At 35.9% G+C, this 18,706-nt stretch overlaps 2 pseudogenes; both read right to left on the minus strand.

The window, feature by feature from the left end:
* Nucleotides 1-492: 492 nt before the first annotated feature.
* Nucleotides 493-2,681, minus strand: LOC103742577 (annotated as a pseudogene).
* Nucleotides 2,682-3,359: 678 nt separating this feature from the next.
* On the minus strand, nt 3,360-4,287 carry LOC103742578 (annotated as a pseudogene).
* Nucleotides 4,288-18,706: the final 14,419 nt, after the last annotated feature.

The following is an 18,706-nucleotide window of genomic DNA, read 5'->3' on the forward strand; positions in this document are numbered from 1 at the left end:
AGCACATACCAATGGAGCAGGCCTGCATTCTCCCAGCCCTCATAGTGACAGTGCAGGTTAGCTGTAGGATTCTGGCAATGCCACCTTTACTTGAATTATAGACAGTATAGGACAGATATAAAGTTAAGACAGGCCTCTGGATTTTTTTAGGTCTCCCTATAGCTCCAGCTAGCTTATAACTCACTATGAAGACCAGGCTGGCCTTGAACTCATAGAGATCTACCTGCCTCTGCCTCCTGAGTGCTGAATTAAAGGCATGTGCCACCATGTCCAGATGATTTTTTTTAACGTAGCAGGATTTTTTAGAAAAGAGACTATATTAAATGACAGTATATTTTGAGTCAGAGGGAGGAAAAAAATTTAAAAACCCAAAACTTCTTTCAGTTTATTCAAAATAAAAATATACACAGAATTATGAAACTATAGGTTTACTATGTGCACAGCTTAAGCCAAAGCTTCTGTTGATAGGCTTGCAAATCATTTTTCAAGTTCTTAAAGCTCATCTCAATCCCTCAGTAAAGTATGCCTATATTCACTGGGTGATAGTTTCTGGAAGAAGTGCTCTGGGAGGAAGGCTTGCTGCAGCTTGGTCTTGCTCTCCTGGGATTGTATCAGTTGGGTCATGTCTGAGATGGAATTCTCTGTGCAGTTTTCCAGAATGTAAGTCAAATATGAGCTGCTTGAGTTTTCTAGGAATTAATACATTCTTAGAGTCTCCAACAATAAACATATGCCTGAAATTGTCAAGCTATGATGGGGCAATCCACTGGAGTTTTCTGAATGTGCAGAAGAGGATGTCTGAATTTGTCGCAATCTGCATGCAAGATATTTATTGTACCCTCTTCACTTATTAACTACCGGGCTGCTTTATTCTGGAACATTCCTAAACTTTCTGTATCCTCTTTCATGGGAAAGAGAATGAGAAAAGGCAGTCCTGTCAACTCCTCTCCATTTTCAAATGTTATTTCTCAGACAAGAGGGACACATTTATCTTGAATCCAGTGGTAAGTAACATCAAAACTTACCACAGATCCCAAGTACACCATATCTGGAGTGGAGCGCCATGGTGGTTTCTAAATTATATTGTCTCCACTGTATCTTTATGATTTTGAAAAATCTCCAAAAAAAGAAAGGAGGGCGCAGTCATTGTGCAAGGTCCTTTCCACCCCTCCAAAAACTTTGTAACTATATGAATCCTTTTTCTTAAAGTATCCAATGATGTTTCTTTTATAGCAATCAAGACTAGTGCTTTCTTTTAAACTTTGAATCTCCTGGACGGGTTAGTCTTCTGTTGCCTGATGTAGTCTGTAAGTGCTTTTACTGATCACTGGCCCCATATTCACCCTTCAATATTCCATTATGAAACAATTTAAGGGTTGGGTATTTGCTTATCCTGTACCCCTGGGCTATATCAGAGTACTGATCACAATAACCTGGAAAACACTACTCCATTTTATCTGGATATTCTTCCTTAATGACATCAGATGTTTCTTCACAATTGGATGAAATTCTGGCTGAAACCACCAGTCAACATAAAAATTTACTAAAGAAACAAGAATTGTTTAAAATTTCATCTATATTATCTGTGTCAAGACTTGTGATTTCAACTGTTATAGGTGTAAAACTCCAACTTACCTTAGGGCCAGCACAGGAGAAGCTAGGAAGCCACAGTGGCTGATGGGAATCACAGTCCCAGATACCAAGTATGCACTCTCCACCATCACTCCCTCAGTCAACTCCCAGCTTGACCCCAGCCAATAGTTATCAGTTTTTGAGAAAGTTTCATACTTATGTCTAGAATGGTTACTCTACTTTATGGTCCCATCGGCAATATATAATGATTCCTGGTTCTTAACATTCTTGCAAACATTTAATATCATTTTCTTGATAGCTATTCTGTCTGAGGCGAGATGAAGCCTCAATGCAGTTTTAATTCTCATTTCCACAATGAGTAAAGATGCCGAACAGTGTTTAATGTATTCATTGGTGATTTGAATTTTTTCCTTTGAGGACTACAGAAGAATATTCAGTGATTTCAATAATAGTTTATGGAGGAAACCAAAAATTTAGCTGCATATGCTATTTGATAAGCATAAAAACTAATGGTACAGTATTTTAAAATAAAAGCTGCACTATATACCTTCACATAGAAAAGTAAATATGTTTACAATTGATCCCAAGATTTGTTTATTCCACAACTGCATCAGCTACATTGTAGACTCCAACTAATGGACAGTAAACTATAGATAATGAAATTGCACTGTAATTAAGACTAATGTTACATGAGTAGGTTTATCTGCTTTTTCCACAAAGTAAACATATAGGTAATTACATGAGGTGATGATAAGTTATTATTTCCAGTTGACAACCTTTTCTTGTTCATATCCCATATCATCACATTGTATACTACAAACATACACAAGGCTTATTCCAATACAAATTATAAACAGAACTCCTGCACAGCATAGCTGATGTTTCCATATTGTAATAAAAGCAGTTTTATCTTCTGCTTTGTGAAATTCCAACATAGATACAAACTGAGAAATCTTCATTGTTACAAGGACGAAACAGAAAATTTTGATTGTACTAGCAAATTAGAATCTGTAAGCAAAATACTGAAGTTAAATACAAACTTTAGGAAAAATGATATTTATACAAATCATTACCAACTCTTTTGCCATCTTAAAGGCAACATAAAATATGGCTATTATTTTAAAAACATCAAAATTAAGTATATGAACTAATAAGAATATCATAAAATAGACTTACAGCTGGGCTTAGTATGGTCTTCAACTAGAATCTGGTTTCATTATTCATTATTTTTGTGTGTTTGAGTGCATTGCCTGCATGGATGTAAGTGCACCCATGTAGTGCAATGCCATAGAGGTCAGGAGAGGACATCAGATCTTCCAGAACAAAAGTTAGGATAGTTGTTAGCCACTATGTGGACGCTAGGAATCGAACCCAGGTCCTCTGCAAGAGAAGTCAGTGATCTCAACCACTCAGCCATCTCTCTGGCCCCACCATACTTTTTCTGATGAATTGGGTAATCAAATGTCTACAAAATTATCAGTTTTTTCATCATTGCAAAAAATAAGGCAGTTTCTTCTAAGTCCCTTTTCAGTACTGAGAAAAATAAAAGATCAGCTTGTTTCTTCTTTCATCACAGCAGTACCAAACTCTATGCCTTCGATTCCTCCTCCAGGAATTATTCAATAAATTGATTCCATTTTCAAATATAATAATTTTTGCAATTATAGTTTTGTGTAAAGAAAAACATCCCTAGAGAATCCAGTGTGCAAACACAATCATTTGTGAGAATATATTGCCTATTTGATGCTTTAGCGCTAGTACCCTGTTTAGCATTGAGACATTCTTACACTATTAGTACCTAATATTTTATGCCAGAGTTTGTGAATAGAACTTTTTATCTCTGAATTTCTCAAAGTGTATATTAAGTGATTTAACATGGGAGTGATAACTGTATAAAAATAGTAATGAATTTATCAATAGGAAAGTTGAAGACAGGTCTAACCTGAAATACAGGGAACAAAAAAGCAGATGACCACTATGATGTGGGAGCTGCAGGTGGACAAGGCTTTGTGCCTCCCTTCCTGACTATGAGTCTTCAGAGAGTTTAGAATGACTCCATAAGAAGCTAAGAGAATAATAAAGACAGCCATACAGATTGCTTCATCATTGGCAATAACAGTGAGGCCAAGGAAGTAGGTGTCCACGCATACGGGTCCCAGTAATGGGTACATGTCACAGACAAAGTGGTCAATGACATTGAGACCACAAAAAGGAAGGTTATACACAAAAAGAACTTGAGCCATAGAGTGTCCAAACCCTCCAACCAAGGTTGACACTAACAGGAGGACACAAACCCGTTGATTCACAATGGTCAAGTAGTGCATTGGCCTACAGATGGCCACATAGTGATCATAAACCATGACCACCAGAAGAAAGATCTCAGTTCCACAAAATAGGTGCTCTACAAAAAGCTGGCCCATCGAAGCTGTGAAGGAGATTGTCTTTGTATCACAAAATAAGTCTAGGATCAACTTGGGCAGTGAAATAAACAGCATCCATAAGTGACAGATAAGCAAAGAAGAAGTACACTGGGGAGCCCAAGGAGGGCTTGGCAATGACTGTCACCACAATGAGCAAGTTGCCTGCCATGGTCACAATGTACATGAATAAAAACATGGCAAATAATGCTTTTTGAACAGCAGGATCTTGACTGAGACCTAAAAGGACAAAATCTGTGATATTGTTATGTCCCATTTACTTTTCAATCAGAGTTGTTTCAAATAAGACATCTCAGGAAACCAGGACCTGCCATGAATTGTGAAAAAGACCATGAATCTGTTCTGTCACAAAGGAGTACATTTTCATTTCTATCTTCTATGATGTGAATTAGTATTAGATGTTTAGTATCTATTGAGTTCCTCTTGCAAGGATTTCCACAGACCTCATATTAATGTCATAAGTACTAAATTTTACCTCAAGACATCAGTGGATCACCATATAGAGAAGTTGGAAAAGGTATCTCAGTCATTCAGATGTTTAAAACTACTTATTTAAAACACATTTCATTGTTTTCATTATCAATTGAAAGCCATATAACAAAATGTTCATTGATGGTGTTGTTACCTGAATACATCTGCTTACTGGATATCCTGAAATTAAAGGACATAGACTCTGGGTTAAAGAGTGGAGGTAAACTTAAAACAGTGTGCATGATTTAACTGCAGAAATCTATGTACAGACAGCAAGCACACAGGAAAAGAATTCTTCCTTAAGAAAAACCTACAAGTGATGGTATCAATAAACACTAAATATATCAACTAAGGTAGTGTCATTCTTTTTAATTGGTAGTACTTGTGAAGAATACTTTAAAATATCTGTATTCCATCCAAAAGTGTTATCCCTGGATCAAGCAGATTAATACAACTATATTATACTATTAGACAGACCCTCTACATCTTAAAGGACTTTTATTGTTCATATATCTCTCCCTTAATCTCAAATTTTGCTTCATCAAACCACAATTTTTCAAGTTTTTCAGGAAATATAATTGTTACTTTTATCTTTGCACATATTTATTATCATAATTATGTGCTATCATGATTTTAATATTTATTTTTCAGACCTAGACTAGCTTATGAGTCTCACCAACTATAATGTCACTAGTTAGTACACTTTTTAACTCTTTGGATGAGTAGGTAGTAAAAAAGAAAAAAATAGAAACTAAAAAGAGATTTATTAAACAGTGAGGCATGGTTTTAAATATAACATCTCCTAGGTACCTAGAATACTCAATTAGAAATTCAGCATCCTGTTGCCAAAATCTGCACACTCGAAAACACATAATCAGTGTGATAATGCCTGTATTTGGATCATATTTTAAATGTAATTACAAATACGTCTCAAATTGCACCCTGAAATATGAAGGAATCCAACAAGTTAAAGTCATTTCTAGTCCAAAATCTATGGCACAAATAGTTCAGATGAATCTGTTTTCTATTCTGATATTTTTATTCTTTTTCCTAATGTGAACACTCAAATAAAATTTTCCAAGCTTATTACTGCTTCCTGAATAATGCTAATCAGAAATAAATGAGCTATGATAACTATTACGATCAAGTAATGACCTAATTTCTTCTTCATGATGTATCAAGAGAAACTATAAGACACTTGGAAGGAGAGAGAGTAGCACAGTGGAAAGCACTGTGGACAGTGGGGCTATGTGACTGTGATGCAGAGTCAGAGTAATTTGCTTACTATATGACCTGATACAACTTAATAAACCTCTTTTTGTCTCCATATGATCATTTTTGATTCTTGGGGTTTTTTTGTTTTTGTTTGGTTTTGTTTTTGTTTTTGTTTTTTTGGTCTTTTTGAGATAGGGTCTCCCTCCATATAATCATTTTTACCATGGGAACACAAATAACATCTACATCTCCATGCCCAAATCTCTGTTCAGCATCTGTGACATCTAAATTCATAGGAGCTGTGATCAGTGTTCTTAATCTTTCACTGAGAATATCAGCACAGAATAAATCATGAGGTTGTCTATCATCAAGAACTGCAGACACACTCTGGGATATACAGAACAATATACATGGAACTCATGAATCACTTCTTGGGCATAGAATAAATTATATGTCTTAAGAATTATATATTTCATTATATATAAGAGCAAAAATATTTACCTGGGAAGAATTTAGTTTTACTTAAGGAAAGAAAATTCTACTAATGTAGTTTTGGTTACCACCGAGGGCACATGAAGAATCTGAGCTTTCTTCAGAAAGAGTTACAATGAACCTTCTTCATGCCTCATTCGAACTACGTTTCCAATGACTCCAAAGACATGTGGTTATCCTTCTTGAAGCCACAGACTGATGAAGGCACACCTGTTGTGTATCCTTTAAAATGATGGAATTTTTTCAGCCATTAAGGAAGAGTGAAGTTATATCATTTGTAGAGAAATGAATAGACTAATGATAAACATATTAAGTAAATTAAGTCAGTCTAGGAAAAACAATTGTTGCATATTTTCTATCACTTATACAGCATATGTTTTAGATACATAAATAAAATTGTGTTGTGCAGTTGCCATAAAAGTAGAAGCAATGTTATCTAAGGGAAACAAAGGGAACTAAGAAGAGATGGGTAAAAGAGAGGGAGAGAGATGAGCATATGTTCAAAATACATTATGTATTGCAGGAAAATGGCTTTATATAATCCAATACTATGAAAATATTTTAGGTACCCTGTATAATACTTTTACAATAGCGAACTAAGTCTAAGTGACAGTAGACCAGGTATTTGTCTATGTAGCTATAATAACATGCTCCAAGGGATAATTTTAATATATAAAAGCCCAAATAAAGATATCAGAATATAATAAATATCAGTTCTGTTACACAGTCAGAACCTGGGATGATATGCAATTTTACGTTTTCTACTTAAATACACTGCTTTGTTATCAGACCATGTAAAGTATAATGTCCCATAAACTAAAATAATAAATCCATTGATGGTTTTTAATACATGTAACATGGTTCAGTTCTCTCTTAGGACAATGGAAAAGTAACCAAATCACTCTCTACCTCAAATAAAAATGTATGTATATTCTGAATAACCTCTTTGTGTTTCTACCTTAATTCTCTCAGTTTAGGTACTTTGAGAATATATGACCATTAAACCATTAGGTATATATGAGTGCATCACAAAATATCTAGCCAAATTCCCTTTTTCATGGTAGTACAAACTCACATCTTGGATCTTATTCTTGTTTTTACTGGATTAACAACAAATATTTCATGTACCTATGTACCTTGTTGAAAGTTTGGTAATATGTGGCTGTTTAATGAACACAGGAAAAAAATACTGATTGCAGAAAGTGTTTCAACTAGAATTACCATTATCTCAGTCTTTCAAAGATACATGAGAGAATCCAGGTGAATATCTAAATATAAATGTCACAAGCATAAATAAATACTTATTATAAAAGGTAGTTGAATATCTTCACCAAGGAAAATGGCTTCTTACAGAAAGAGCAATGCTATGTTTGCACGGAAGAAGTTAATCAAATAAGTGGAAACTAACTTGTCTTACTCTGTTATTTACTGACACATGTTAATAAAATTTTAACAGAATTATTTTTTTCATATAATTGAAGTGAAGCCTTTAAAAAGAAGTTTGATGTAAGTAGGTGGAAAACATTCCTGAGCCTTGCAATTATAGCAGGCAACAAGGCAAAGGCTGTGATTGCAGTTCTTGGAAGCTCTGATGATGAAGGTTCCTCTTGGTAGAAACAGAAAACGTTAGTCTTTAAGTCATTCAGTAGAGTTTTTAAGGCCCTCTTCTTTCTAATAAAACATATCCCTATATACAAAAAATTTCAGAAATTGGTACCTTCCAAGAACTTTCATAAGCAACGAGGAGCACAACAAAAATGCATAATACCTCAAAGACTAACTACCAACTGAAGGCATACTGAGGCCTGGGTAGAACTTTAATTTTCAAAGACATCTGGAGCCCAATTCTTCCATTTATTACATTTGTAATATGTTCTGTAATTTTTCATCATTGATACTTTAATAAGTAACCTTGTTAGTACATTTGGAACAAATTCAAACCAAATAATCTTTCTTGAAGAGGCTCTTCCCCCTCATTAACCTCTAGAGATAAGAGACTTGGATCTTGCCAATGAGTAGTTGAAAGCAAGTTGATTTGAAAAACTCATAATTCCAAAAGAAAATTCCAAAAATACAATGATTAGGAATCTAAAAATTGTATATCATGAAATATGTAAGAAAGTGATATTCAAATCATCCTGAAAGACAAAGCAGCTTTAGTTTCAGTGTTCAACCAAACACCATGAAAGCACAGCCTCGCACTGACTATGAGAGAGTCCATTCAGGAAGCATAGATGTGCAGAGGTGGAGCACCAGGAACTGGTTTATTGGAGTTGGCACTTAATGTTCTAATCATTACAGAGATTAGTAATCATAGTTCTGCCCTTCAACAGGTTTGGAAGTTTCACTAGTGGCCTGGATCTGGGAGAAATGGATGTATGTGAGCTTCATTCTGTTCATTTAATATTTTAATTTCTATCCCATGTTATTTAAATAATGATTTCTTCTAGAAAGAAATGTATTCTCAAAAAATAAAAGTACTTAAGGTTTTCCCTTGTTATTCCTTATCTTGGTCTGTTATCTACTCCTGTGGGCATATGTCCTACATATTGGATCATCTGTTTCACAAAGACTTTGATACAGCATCACAGGTGTTAGATGATGGGCTCCTTAACATGTTTAAAGATCAGAAACTAAGTAACATGGGGCTGAGTGGTTAAAAGCACTTGTTCTTAAAGAAGGCATGGGACGGGTTCCCAGAACCCACAAGGAAGCTCACAACCATCAGTAATGCCAGTTCCAATGAATCCTGTGCCCTCTTCTCCCTTCAATAGGCATCAGACACACACATGGTACACATACATAAATATAGGGATACTCTCCTACACATAAAATTTAAAAATAAATCTTTAACACCTATGTAACTAATGATGTAAGTTCACCAATCTTGAATGTATTATTTGTAAGACAAACAGCATATCTAATTTTTATGCTCCCTTCATTGGTAAATCAAAGAATGGCTAAATATGATTAAATTATCAGTAAAGGCAGAGAATTCGTGTATACCATGGCATCATCCCCTGTGTCTCTCCATTTGAGTTCAAAGAAGTACTTAAGCTTTCTGCTTCTGTCGATGATGTAAAATAACATTCTATATCAGATGATGTCTCCAACAGCCCAGAATCTGAATGTATTTGCCCCTCAGAGAAAAAAAAATATTAATAGATACACATGTTGCCAGAAATTTTCTACATGTTGACAATTAAGTTGTACATTTTTCTGCTTTACTAGGGCTTTGCTTTGTGATCCAAGATACAAATGAACATATGGTCCAGCTATTGGAAGAATCCATGGCAAAGCAATCTACTGACTCCCAGTGAATCTCACTGAATGAAGGCATACACTCCACTATAGCTGGTGGGCATTAATCGCCTAAGAAATAAATTTAATTTAAATTACTCCTCTTCCAAATGACATAGTAGTGATTTTTCTCTGTAGAGACTCAGGTCTACTGGTGGACAATGGAATGATTGAAGACAAAGGACCAAATTCTCAGGTGAAAAGGGGCGAGTTTAATTCTAAGGGTAGCTCTTTATACCTAATGAGCAGAGTCAGCCAAAAATACAGCATTCAAAACATAAATCAATCAAAGTTCAAAGTAAATGGCGTTTTTCTTTTCTGTTACTAACCAAACTCTTTTACAGTGCTCCAGTCCATGAGAAAGAAAAACACAAGCCCATCCATTATCATTCTTACCATCCCGAGGCAGTGCTCTGCCCTTGACTGGGAGGCGGTGTTCTGCCAATGTCCAAACATTCTCTTGTTTTCAAGAGACAACTGGACTCTGTCTTGTATTTGATTCACCTTCTACAGAGCTGAACTCCATCATTTCTCAGTTGAAAAAATCAAATAAAATTGCATACTAATCCATGAAGGGAATAATCATGACACATCAAAAGAAAGTACAAAATAGAGATTACTACTAGGAAGTACACTATTGGTTTTGCATCTTAAGATTAGCATGATTCTAGAGAATAAAACTCTGAAGAATTATTTTCATATGTGATAAAAAGTTGGCATGAGGGAAAAGTCACTGGATCCTTTTTCACTTATGCAGAAAAATTTGACTGAATTTTATCTACTATACCAATAATTACTTGATTAATACAAAAGATGTTGATGTAATAGCACTGTTGACACAAAGTACCAACACTATGATTTCATGGGTATCACAGAAACAATGAATGGAGGAGCTGTATTAACACAGGAATGACAAAAATTCCTATGCTCATCATAGGACTCAGGTATTAATCTTAGCACATGGACTTAATTTAATTTGTTTTGTTGGCCATACCATAGATTAAGCCCTGGGTCTTGAGCACATTAGGAAAGCACTCTGTTATTGAGTTATATATTTAGTACAGCTTCAGTTTTAAGAAAAAAAAAAGTTCAGGTGTGAAGCAAGACAGGATGAGAATATAGCCCCAAACTGTATCGTCATTTTAGCTTTGTGGGAGATCCAGAAGAGGAGGAAACTTCTAAGTCGTGCCCAGATTCCTGAACTACAGAAACTGTGAGGTAACTGTTGTCATATTGTACAGGATTTGTCAAGCCTCTATAATATTTTGTAAGGCAGACACAAGTATATAATGCAGATATTTGAGGAAAACATCTAATACTAGCAAATATAGCAGCAAATACTTCATGAAGTCATGAATCATACAACTTGTAACTGAAGTAAATGTTTAGAACTAAATTGAGGCTGTGGAAGGGTGCTATCTAGGAAGTGGGTGTAAAAATAAATAATTTTTTTAATTAAAAAATAGTAATAATTCTTCAAAGCACAAAATTTGCTCCTTAATAATTGGTGAATGTGAAAAACATTACCATTGAAATAATACTTCATGAAGTCATGAATCATACAACTTGTAACTGAAGTAAATGTTTAGAACTAAATTGAGGCTGTGGAAGGGTGCTATCTAGGAAGTGGGTGTAAAAATAAATAATTTTTTTAATTAAAAAATAGTAATAATTCTTCAAAGCACAAAATTTGCTCCTTAATAATTGGTGAATGTGAAAAACATTACCATTGAAATCTACCTGGTGACTTTATATCCATGCTCAGATGCCAAGGAGCTCAGAAAGTAACCAACTGTAACTAGTAATAATCAGATATATAGAGATTGGAAACTCATATAAAAAAAAAAGATTTGTAGATATGATTTTTATAAAATGCCAATTTAAAACATGATTCTTATAAAAAAGTTTTTAAAATTATTTAACTGACATATGTCTGTGGAGCACCATGGGACATTTTTAAATAATTTATTGAGAATTTCATACATACATATAAGGTGTTTTGATCAAATTCATGCCCACTCCCTCCCTTAAAACTCCTCCCATATCTCCCCATCACTTTTTTCTGATAAATTCATGTACTCTTTCTTCTTCTTTGATATATTTTTATGGGGCTTTTGGCTACTCTAACATTCCCCCTTCTGAAGAAATAACCCTAAACTCTTTTAAGGATTAGATAAAAAGCTCCCAAATATTTTTACATTTTTGGCCTTTGAAACAGAGTAGGATGCTAAGAGGCCCAAGGACACTGTGAGTTTTAGCCAAGAAACTAGCTACTTTTCTTTGGGGTCTTTTTACCCTAACTTCCTAGCCAGTTCCTACCTCCTATTCTTATCACACCATCCTCTGAAGAGGTCACCCAAATTGCCAATGGGGAATTGGGACACAGATAGCTCTGGCTTCATCCATGCTGAACAGGGACGCAAGGTGAGGCAATTGGAGTACCCCTTCAGTGGGTCTATTTAAAGACTCCCTAATTGCATAACTTATCTCGAGGAGGAAAAGAAAGTCTTTGAATCATGAATAGATGTGAAGGAAAAGTAAAGGCAAGAGTAATTAGCATTATAAGTTCTAGACAGGGAAGTAGAAAAAAGTCAGAACACGGCAGTTTTCAAATGTTCATATAAGAGTGGATTAGAATTTCTTGACAAGGGCTTCAGAAAGCATCCCTCTATTGGGTTACTCCTCATTTTTCTTTTGTCTTCCAAGGCTGGACTCTAGAGTGATGGATTCAGCATTTGCTTTCAGATGTTTTGATAGTTGTTGTAGAGGTTAGAATCAGTGTAAGTTCCCTCTCAAAGGCTTCTAGATAGGGAGAGAAAACAAATTTATTCATCATTTTAGAACAATAGTGGGTTGTCTCCCTTAGCTACAGGTGGTCACTACATTATTGCAGACCAAGATTTGAAGTCTTACATCTGAGAAGCACTTTCTTGTTAGGAACAAAATCATCAATGAGAAATAATTGTCTAAATAACTTTTATATAGACTTAAGCCTAATGTCTGGGAAGTATAAACCCTTGAACTTTTAAGGCCATATACTGATGACTTTACTCTTTGTTTATACTTTCCTTTAGGGTGTTCAAGACTGTACAGTTGGCCCAAATAAATCAATTTATTTTTACACTTAAGGTCATTTGAGGATCTGTTCCTCAGAGGTCAAATGGGCTTGGGAGAAGGTCCTGGCTCCTTTCTTTTACCAGTTCCATCTATATGAAGATAAGTCAAAGGTCCTGCTCAACCATGTCTGGCTTCAATTGGAAGCATGAATGAGATGTTTCCTCTGAGTTGACCCTCCTCTTTGTAGACTGGACACTGGCTCACATCCATCTGGCAGGGTCTCCATGGCCTCCCTGAACAAGAGGACAGGTGATTCACCACAGTTACAGGACATTTTGAGAGATGCTCCATAGTCCCCTGGAACTTAGTTGACCTTTGAAGGCAAGGGGCAAAAACTGTCCTTTAAGTCTCTCTGACCACATTAGTATAGGCCTCAAACTATGGCTATTAAACATCCAATAAGGTTAATTCCACCAGTCTGGTACTTTTAATTACCATGTGCTATGTAGATAGGCTTAAGTAAAAAATCAAATATTCTCAGATAAACTTTTGACTATATATATTTTTCCCTTAAGCTAGTTGACTAAACTATGACCATAGACATTTAAAGATTGCGTATATTGTCTCATCCTTTATATCATATCAACCTAAAAAAGACCTTCATCACTTGCTTAGGCTTTCTCATTTTTTCTATGTTGGAAAATATCTCCATTCCCATATACTTTTAACATATTTTACATTCTCATTTTCTTTTTTTAAAATTATTATGAAACATAATAGCATTAACAAATAAATCTTCCATCTGTTGTGAGATTTCTTTTCATGGGGATGCTAAGGAATGCTTATTCCCTTTCAAGGTTTTAGTGTCAAGCCAATGTTTGATTATAGTTTTACTGGGGAGCCAATGAATTTATTGAGCTTACTTACCGAGATAACTGAGGGGTTGCTGAGGTATATGTATGACCTGAGGGTGTGCACACTAGAAAGCCTTTACCAGCATGGGTCATGCCTTCTTTTCTTAGCTTTCCACAGATTGTATACTTTATCCCTCCCCAAATCCAGGAGGCCATGTGTGATTAGGGTCAAATTGCACACAGTCAGCCAGGAAGAGTGGCTGAAAAATGTGGTGAGGGTCCAATGACCGTGCTTGGCCCTCCTTTAATGAGTAAGCGCAACTGTCAACAAGCCAAATTGTGACAATGTTTAGTGATCAGGCTCAGCTGAAGTCCTGATGATGGTAGATATTTCATGCAGAAGGGACTGCTGTATCGCATCATCTTAGTCAAAGGACCTGGTATTTAAAAGGATTTTGTGCTAGGATCTACATATGAGGGTGAACATAACATCGTCTGTTTTTCGGAGTCTGTGTTCACTTAGTATAACAGTTTCTAGATCCATCCATTTACTTGCAAATTTCATTATTTCATCTTTCTTTATTGTTGAATAGAATGCCATTGTGTAAATACACCACATTTTTGTTAACCACTTGTCAGCTGAGGGGCACTTAGGTTGCTTCCATCTCTTAGCTACTGTGAAAAAAGCAGCAACAAACACGGTTGTACAAGTGTCTCTACAATAGAATGACTCCTTTGGGTATATGCAAAGGAGTGGTAATACATGCACACATGTCCAATCAACAGCTCTTTATCACTTCTGTTCCATCTTTCAAATGCGTACTTTCTTTGTTTTGGAGCATTCAAAATCCACTATACTGCTTATTATGAAATTTCAACTCACTATTGTTGACTATATGTAGCCTAGTATGTTTTACAGCAGGAAAAGCTATTCTTCTTGTGTGGCGGCACTATTGTACCCAAGGACTGTATTTTTATCATTACAACATTTATTTTTATGGATTAATAGTAGATCATTGTGTGAATATACCACATAGTCTCCCTCCAATATATCTTAATGGATGCCTACATTAATTCCAATGATTGGCTACTCTGAAAAGAACTGAATTAAACATCTGCACAATGTCTATTTGAAATACAGATTGCATTGTCTTTAGATATATACCACTAGTGCGAGTCTCATGTAATGTAGAAGTCTTATTATATCTTTTTTGTGGGGGGGTCTTTTTGAGAAAGGGTCTCCCTGTGGCCCAAGCTGGCCTGGAACTCACTATGTAGGCCAGGCTGGCCTCGAATTCACAGAGATCCTCCTGCCCCTGCCTCCTGAGTGCTGGGATTAAACATGTGCCCCAGCAGGATGTAAATTTAAATATATTAATAGATTCCTCATGTGAGAGAAAACATACAATATTTATCTTTCTGATTCTATCTTATTTTCCTATGCCATTAGAATCTTTTTTGGAAAGCGCTTCCCTTTGCCTATACATTGAAGTGTTTTACTTATATTTTTCTCAGGCATTAGAGTTTCAGGTCTTACATAAAGATCTTTCATACATTTGAATTTATTCTTTAAGGGTGAGATCGATGGTTATAGATTTAATCTTTTACACCTAGATATCCAGTTTTCTCAGAATCATTTGCTGAAAAGGTTATCTTTTCTCCAAGGTAGAGTTTGATACCTTTGTCAAAGATCAAGTGTCTGTAGGTATGTAGGTTTATCTCAGGGTTGCTTACTCTAACACATTGGGCTATATGTCTGTTTTTGCTAGTACCATGCTGTTTTTGTTTGTATGTCTCCATAGTCTAATTTCAGATCAATAATTATGTTGATTTGAGTATTCTCATTGCTCTTATTGGAAAACTCTGGCTATTTGACATATTATGTGCTTCCATATTAATTAGGGCATTTTTTTCAATTTCTTTGAAGAATACCATTAGAATTTAGATGGTTAGTATTTTTATGCTGTACATATCTTTTAGTAATGTGGCCATTTTAAAGACATTAATTTTACTGATTCATGAGCATGAGAGGTCTCTCCATATTCTACAATCTTTTTCAATTTCTTTCTATGATGTCTTAAATTTTTATTTAAGTTAGTGAAGTTGTTCATCTCCTTCATAGGCATTCCTATAATGTTTTTAAACTTCTGTGACCAAGAATTTATTCTGATTTAGTTTTCAGCAAGTATTTTATTGGTATATGAAAATACTACTATACTGGATAGCTTTAGTGTCAATTTGACACACCTGGGTTGAGGGAGCCTCAATTGGGGAATTTCCTCTATTGGACTGGCCTGTGGCATCTTCTTGATGAGATTTTCTTGATTGTTGAGTGATGTGGGAGGGCCCAGCCCACTGTGGCTGGTGCCACCCCTGGTCAGGTGGGCCTGTGTTATATAAGAGGGTAGGCTGAGCACAAGCCAGGGGAGCAAGCCAGGAAGCAGTGTTCCTCTGTGGTCTCTGCTTCAGTTTCTACCCTTGGGCTCGCTGATGAACTGCAACCTGGGAGATATAAGCTGAATAAAACCTTTCTTCCCCAAGTTGGTAGTGGTCAGAGTATTTTCTCACAGCAATGAAGAACAAACTAGGACAACTACCATATCTTGACTATAGATTTTGTTCCAGCTATTTTGCAGAAGTGTTTATAAGAACAAAGATTTTTCTGGTGGAATCTTCAGGGTCTTATATCATCTACAAATAGGGATAATTTAATTTCTTCCCTTCTTATTTGTATCTCTTTTGTTTATTTGTCTTGTATTATTGATTTAATTAAGACTTCAAAATATGTCAAAAAGAGTAGTGTTTCCCTCAGCTGATGAGTGTATAACACAATGGTGTTCTATTCAATGCTAAAGAAAAACAAAATCATGAAATTTGCAGTTAAATGATGGAACTAGAAACAAGTTTCCTGAGTGAGGACACTCAGACCCAGAAAGACAAATATCACACATTCTCTCTCATATGTGCATAGTAATCCAAAGAGGTCATGAAACTAGGTAGAGGGAATGGGGCCTAAGATTCCTGGGAGAGGAGATAGAATGAAGTGATATTGATAGGATAAGAGGAACAATAGAGTAAGAAAAATTAAATGGGGATGAGGAGTGGAAGGGCAGTGTAGAGGAGACAGTAGATGGAGGGATTACTAACACTGAAAGACTTTGAAATTTCATGTGGGAACCTACTACTGTAGAAGCTTTTTAAAATATCAAAAATACAATATAAAGTGTTTAAATGGAGTTACTCAGTAACAGGGGGACAGTGTATTTAGGAGGCACCACAGGCCAGCAAATTATGCCAGGAATAGGTTTTCTCTTTTGGAATTGCCGACCAGAAAGGTCTTGCAGACCCTCAAACAATACTGGCTACTACCATTGTTCTTGCTTGCCCTCTAAAACTTAACAGTAAAACATTATTGCTGAAGACAGTGTACATGTAAGTCATAAAACAAAGAAGGAGAAATCAAGCTTGTACTGACTGTGAAGCCTCCTCTCTATTAGCTATATTTCATAGTGGTAGGAGGTGCTATGCATGCTACTGAAAGAGAAAAGAAATCATCAACCTTACTCTGCTGTGAACCTTGAGATCTGCAGTAACATCTGGCGTGTCAAGAAATGTCCTCTGTCCAATAGTGATTTGAATGCTATGGAAGCAACCAACCCTTTCTGAATGGATTTCTGACCCTTTTCACAAGATGGGATACCTGGCACTGGTATCAGGGCAAAGAACCTGTGGCTGGACTCAGGCATTATGAGGGACATACTACCATTATCCTGCTAAGTGGGCATAGTTTTAAATTAAGGCATCTCTCAACTCTCCCACAAGAAACTTCCTCTTGCATAGATGATGATTAACCCAGAGACCCACAACATGAAGAAGATAAGAAACTGAGGAGTTATTGGCCTTAAACGGGACAACTATATCACAGCTTCTCCTCCCAAGGCTCAGGGATCATCGCAGAAAGATTTGCAGAAAGAATGTAAGAACTGGAGGTGCTGGGTGAGTAAAATAAAACCATTTTCTCCAGTCAAACAGGGCAACTATATATATGAACCCATAGTGCTTGAGATTACATGTAAAAGACTTCTTTTTGTACAAGCCAGACAAAAACCAAGCATGAAAGGGGAAGTTGGGCAGGACTCTCCAGCCCTAGCTGAGGAACAATTGGCAGCTGGCAGCTGCAGCCAGAGATAGTTTCCTTGAAGGTGTCATGCTATGTAAGTTGGCATGACTGCAGGGGATGGACCCACACTCATTTAAAGAGTGCATTTGGAGAACACAAATTAGACTAAAAAATCCGTTAAAAGATAATATAGGACATCAAGAGTGGGAAGTCAGGAGGTGAGGGTGGACTTGAATGGATATAAGTTAGGGGATCTGAATATAATCAAACTGTGTTGAATGAAACTCTCAGAGAATAAATAAAATATTGTGTAAAATAAAAATTATCTTTAAATCATTGGAAGTATAAAACTTCTACTTGCAAGCTAGATAATATCCCAGCATAGAAGTGAAGTGGGTAAGAAACGACATTAGCTAAGGAACTACTGGCAACAATAAGTATTCAGAGAGGGAAAGGTGGTTTTCTTTAAGGGTGTGACTCTAGACAAGATAACCAGGCTCCAGTGAATGGACACACAGTAAAGGAAGGACATTAGGGACACAAACTTGACTGGATAGGTCCTATTATATATGACAGAGTGCATGCAATATAGCATGTTGGGGTGCTATAAGAGGGGTGCAGATAAGAGAGCGATCTAAATATGATCAAAACATACTGTATGAAATTCCCAAAAATTCAATTAAAAAAAAAGAAAAAAACTTCCACTCAATTCATCACATGTAATTTTCTATCATCCATGTATGCTTACAAATACTATTTCAGAGAGCTTATATTAATGACAATATCTATGACTGTGCTTCATGTTTTCACTGAAAATATGAAAAATACCTTGGATGAAGAAAATAATTACACTACATCTGTGAATCTGTGAAGACATCTTTATCTAAATGTCATGTGTCCAACAGTCAAATCTCTCCATATGGGCTCAAACCATACTACCTGATAGGACTTCTCTTTCATAAAGCTTCTTCATGACACCTGCCATCAGAGAGGTTCTTGGAGTACAGAATACATCTCCACATGGGGGCTGTGACTATGCAAATAACTCAATGACTTGTTAATGGGAAGCTTTATAAACAGATTTTTATTGTCTCTTGAAAGATGCTCTATGCTTCCGTCACAATGCTGACATATAAGTTGGTATGACCATTTTTAATGAACACATT

Source organism: Nannospalax galili, unplaced genomic scaffold (genome assembly GCF_000622305.1).
Source record: "Nannospalax galili isolate Female #2095 unplaced genomic scaffold, S.galili_v1.0 scaffold1200, whole genome shotgun sequence".
NCBI lineage: Eukaryota > Metazoa > Chordata > Mammalia > Rodentia > Spalacidae > Nannospalax > Nannospalax galili.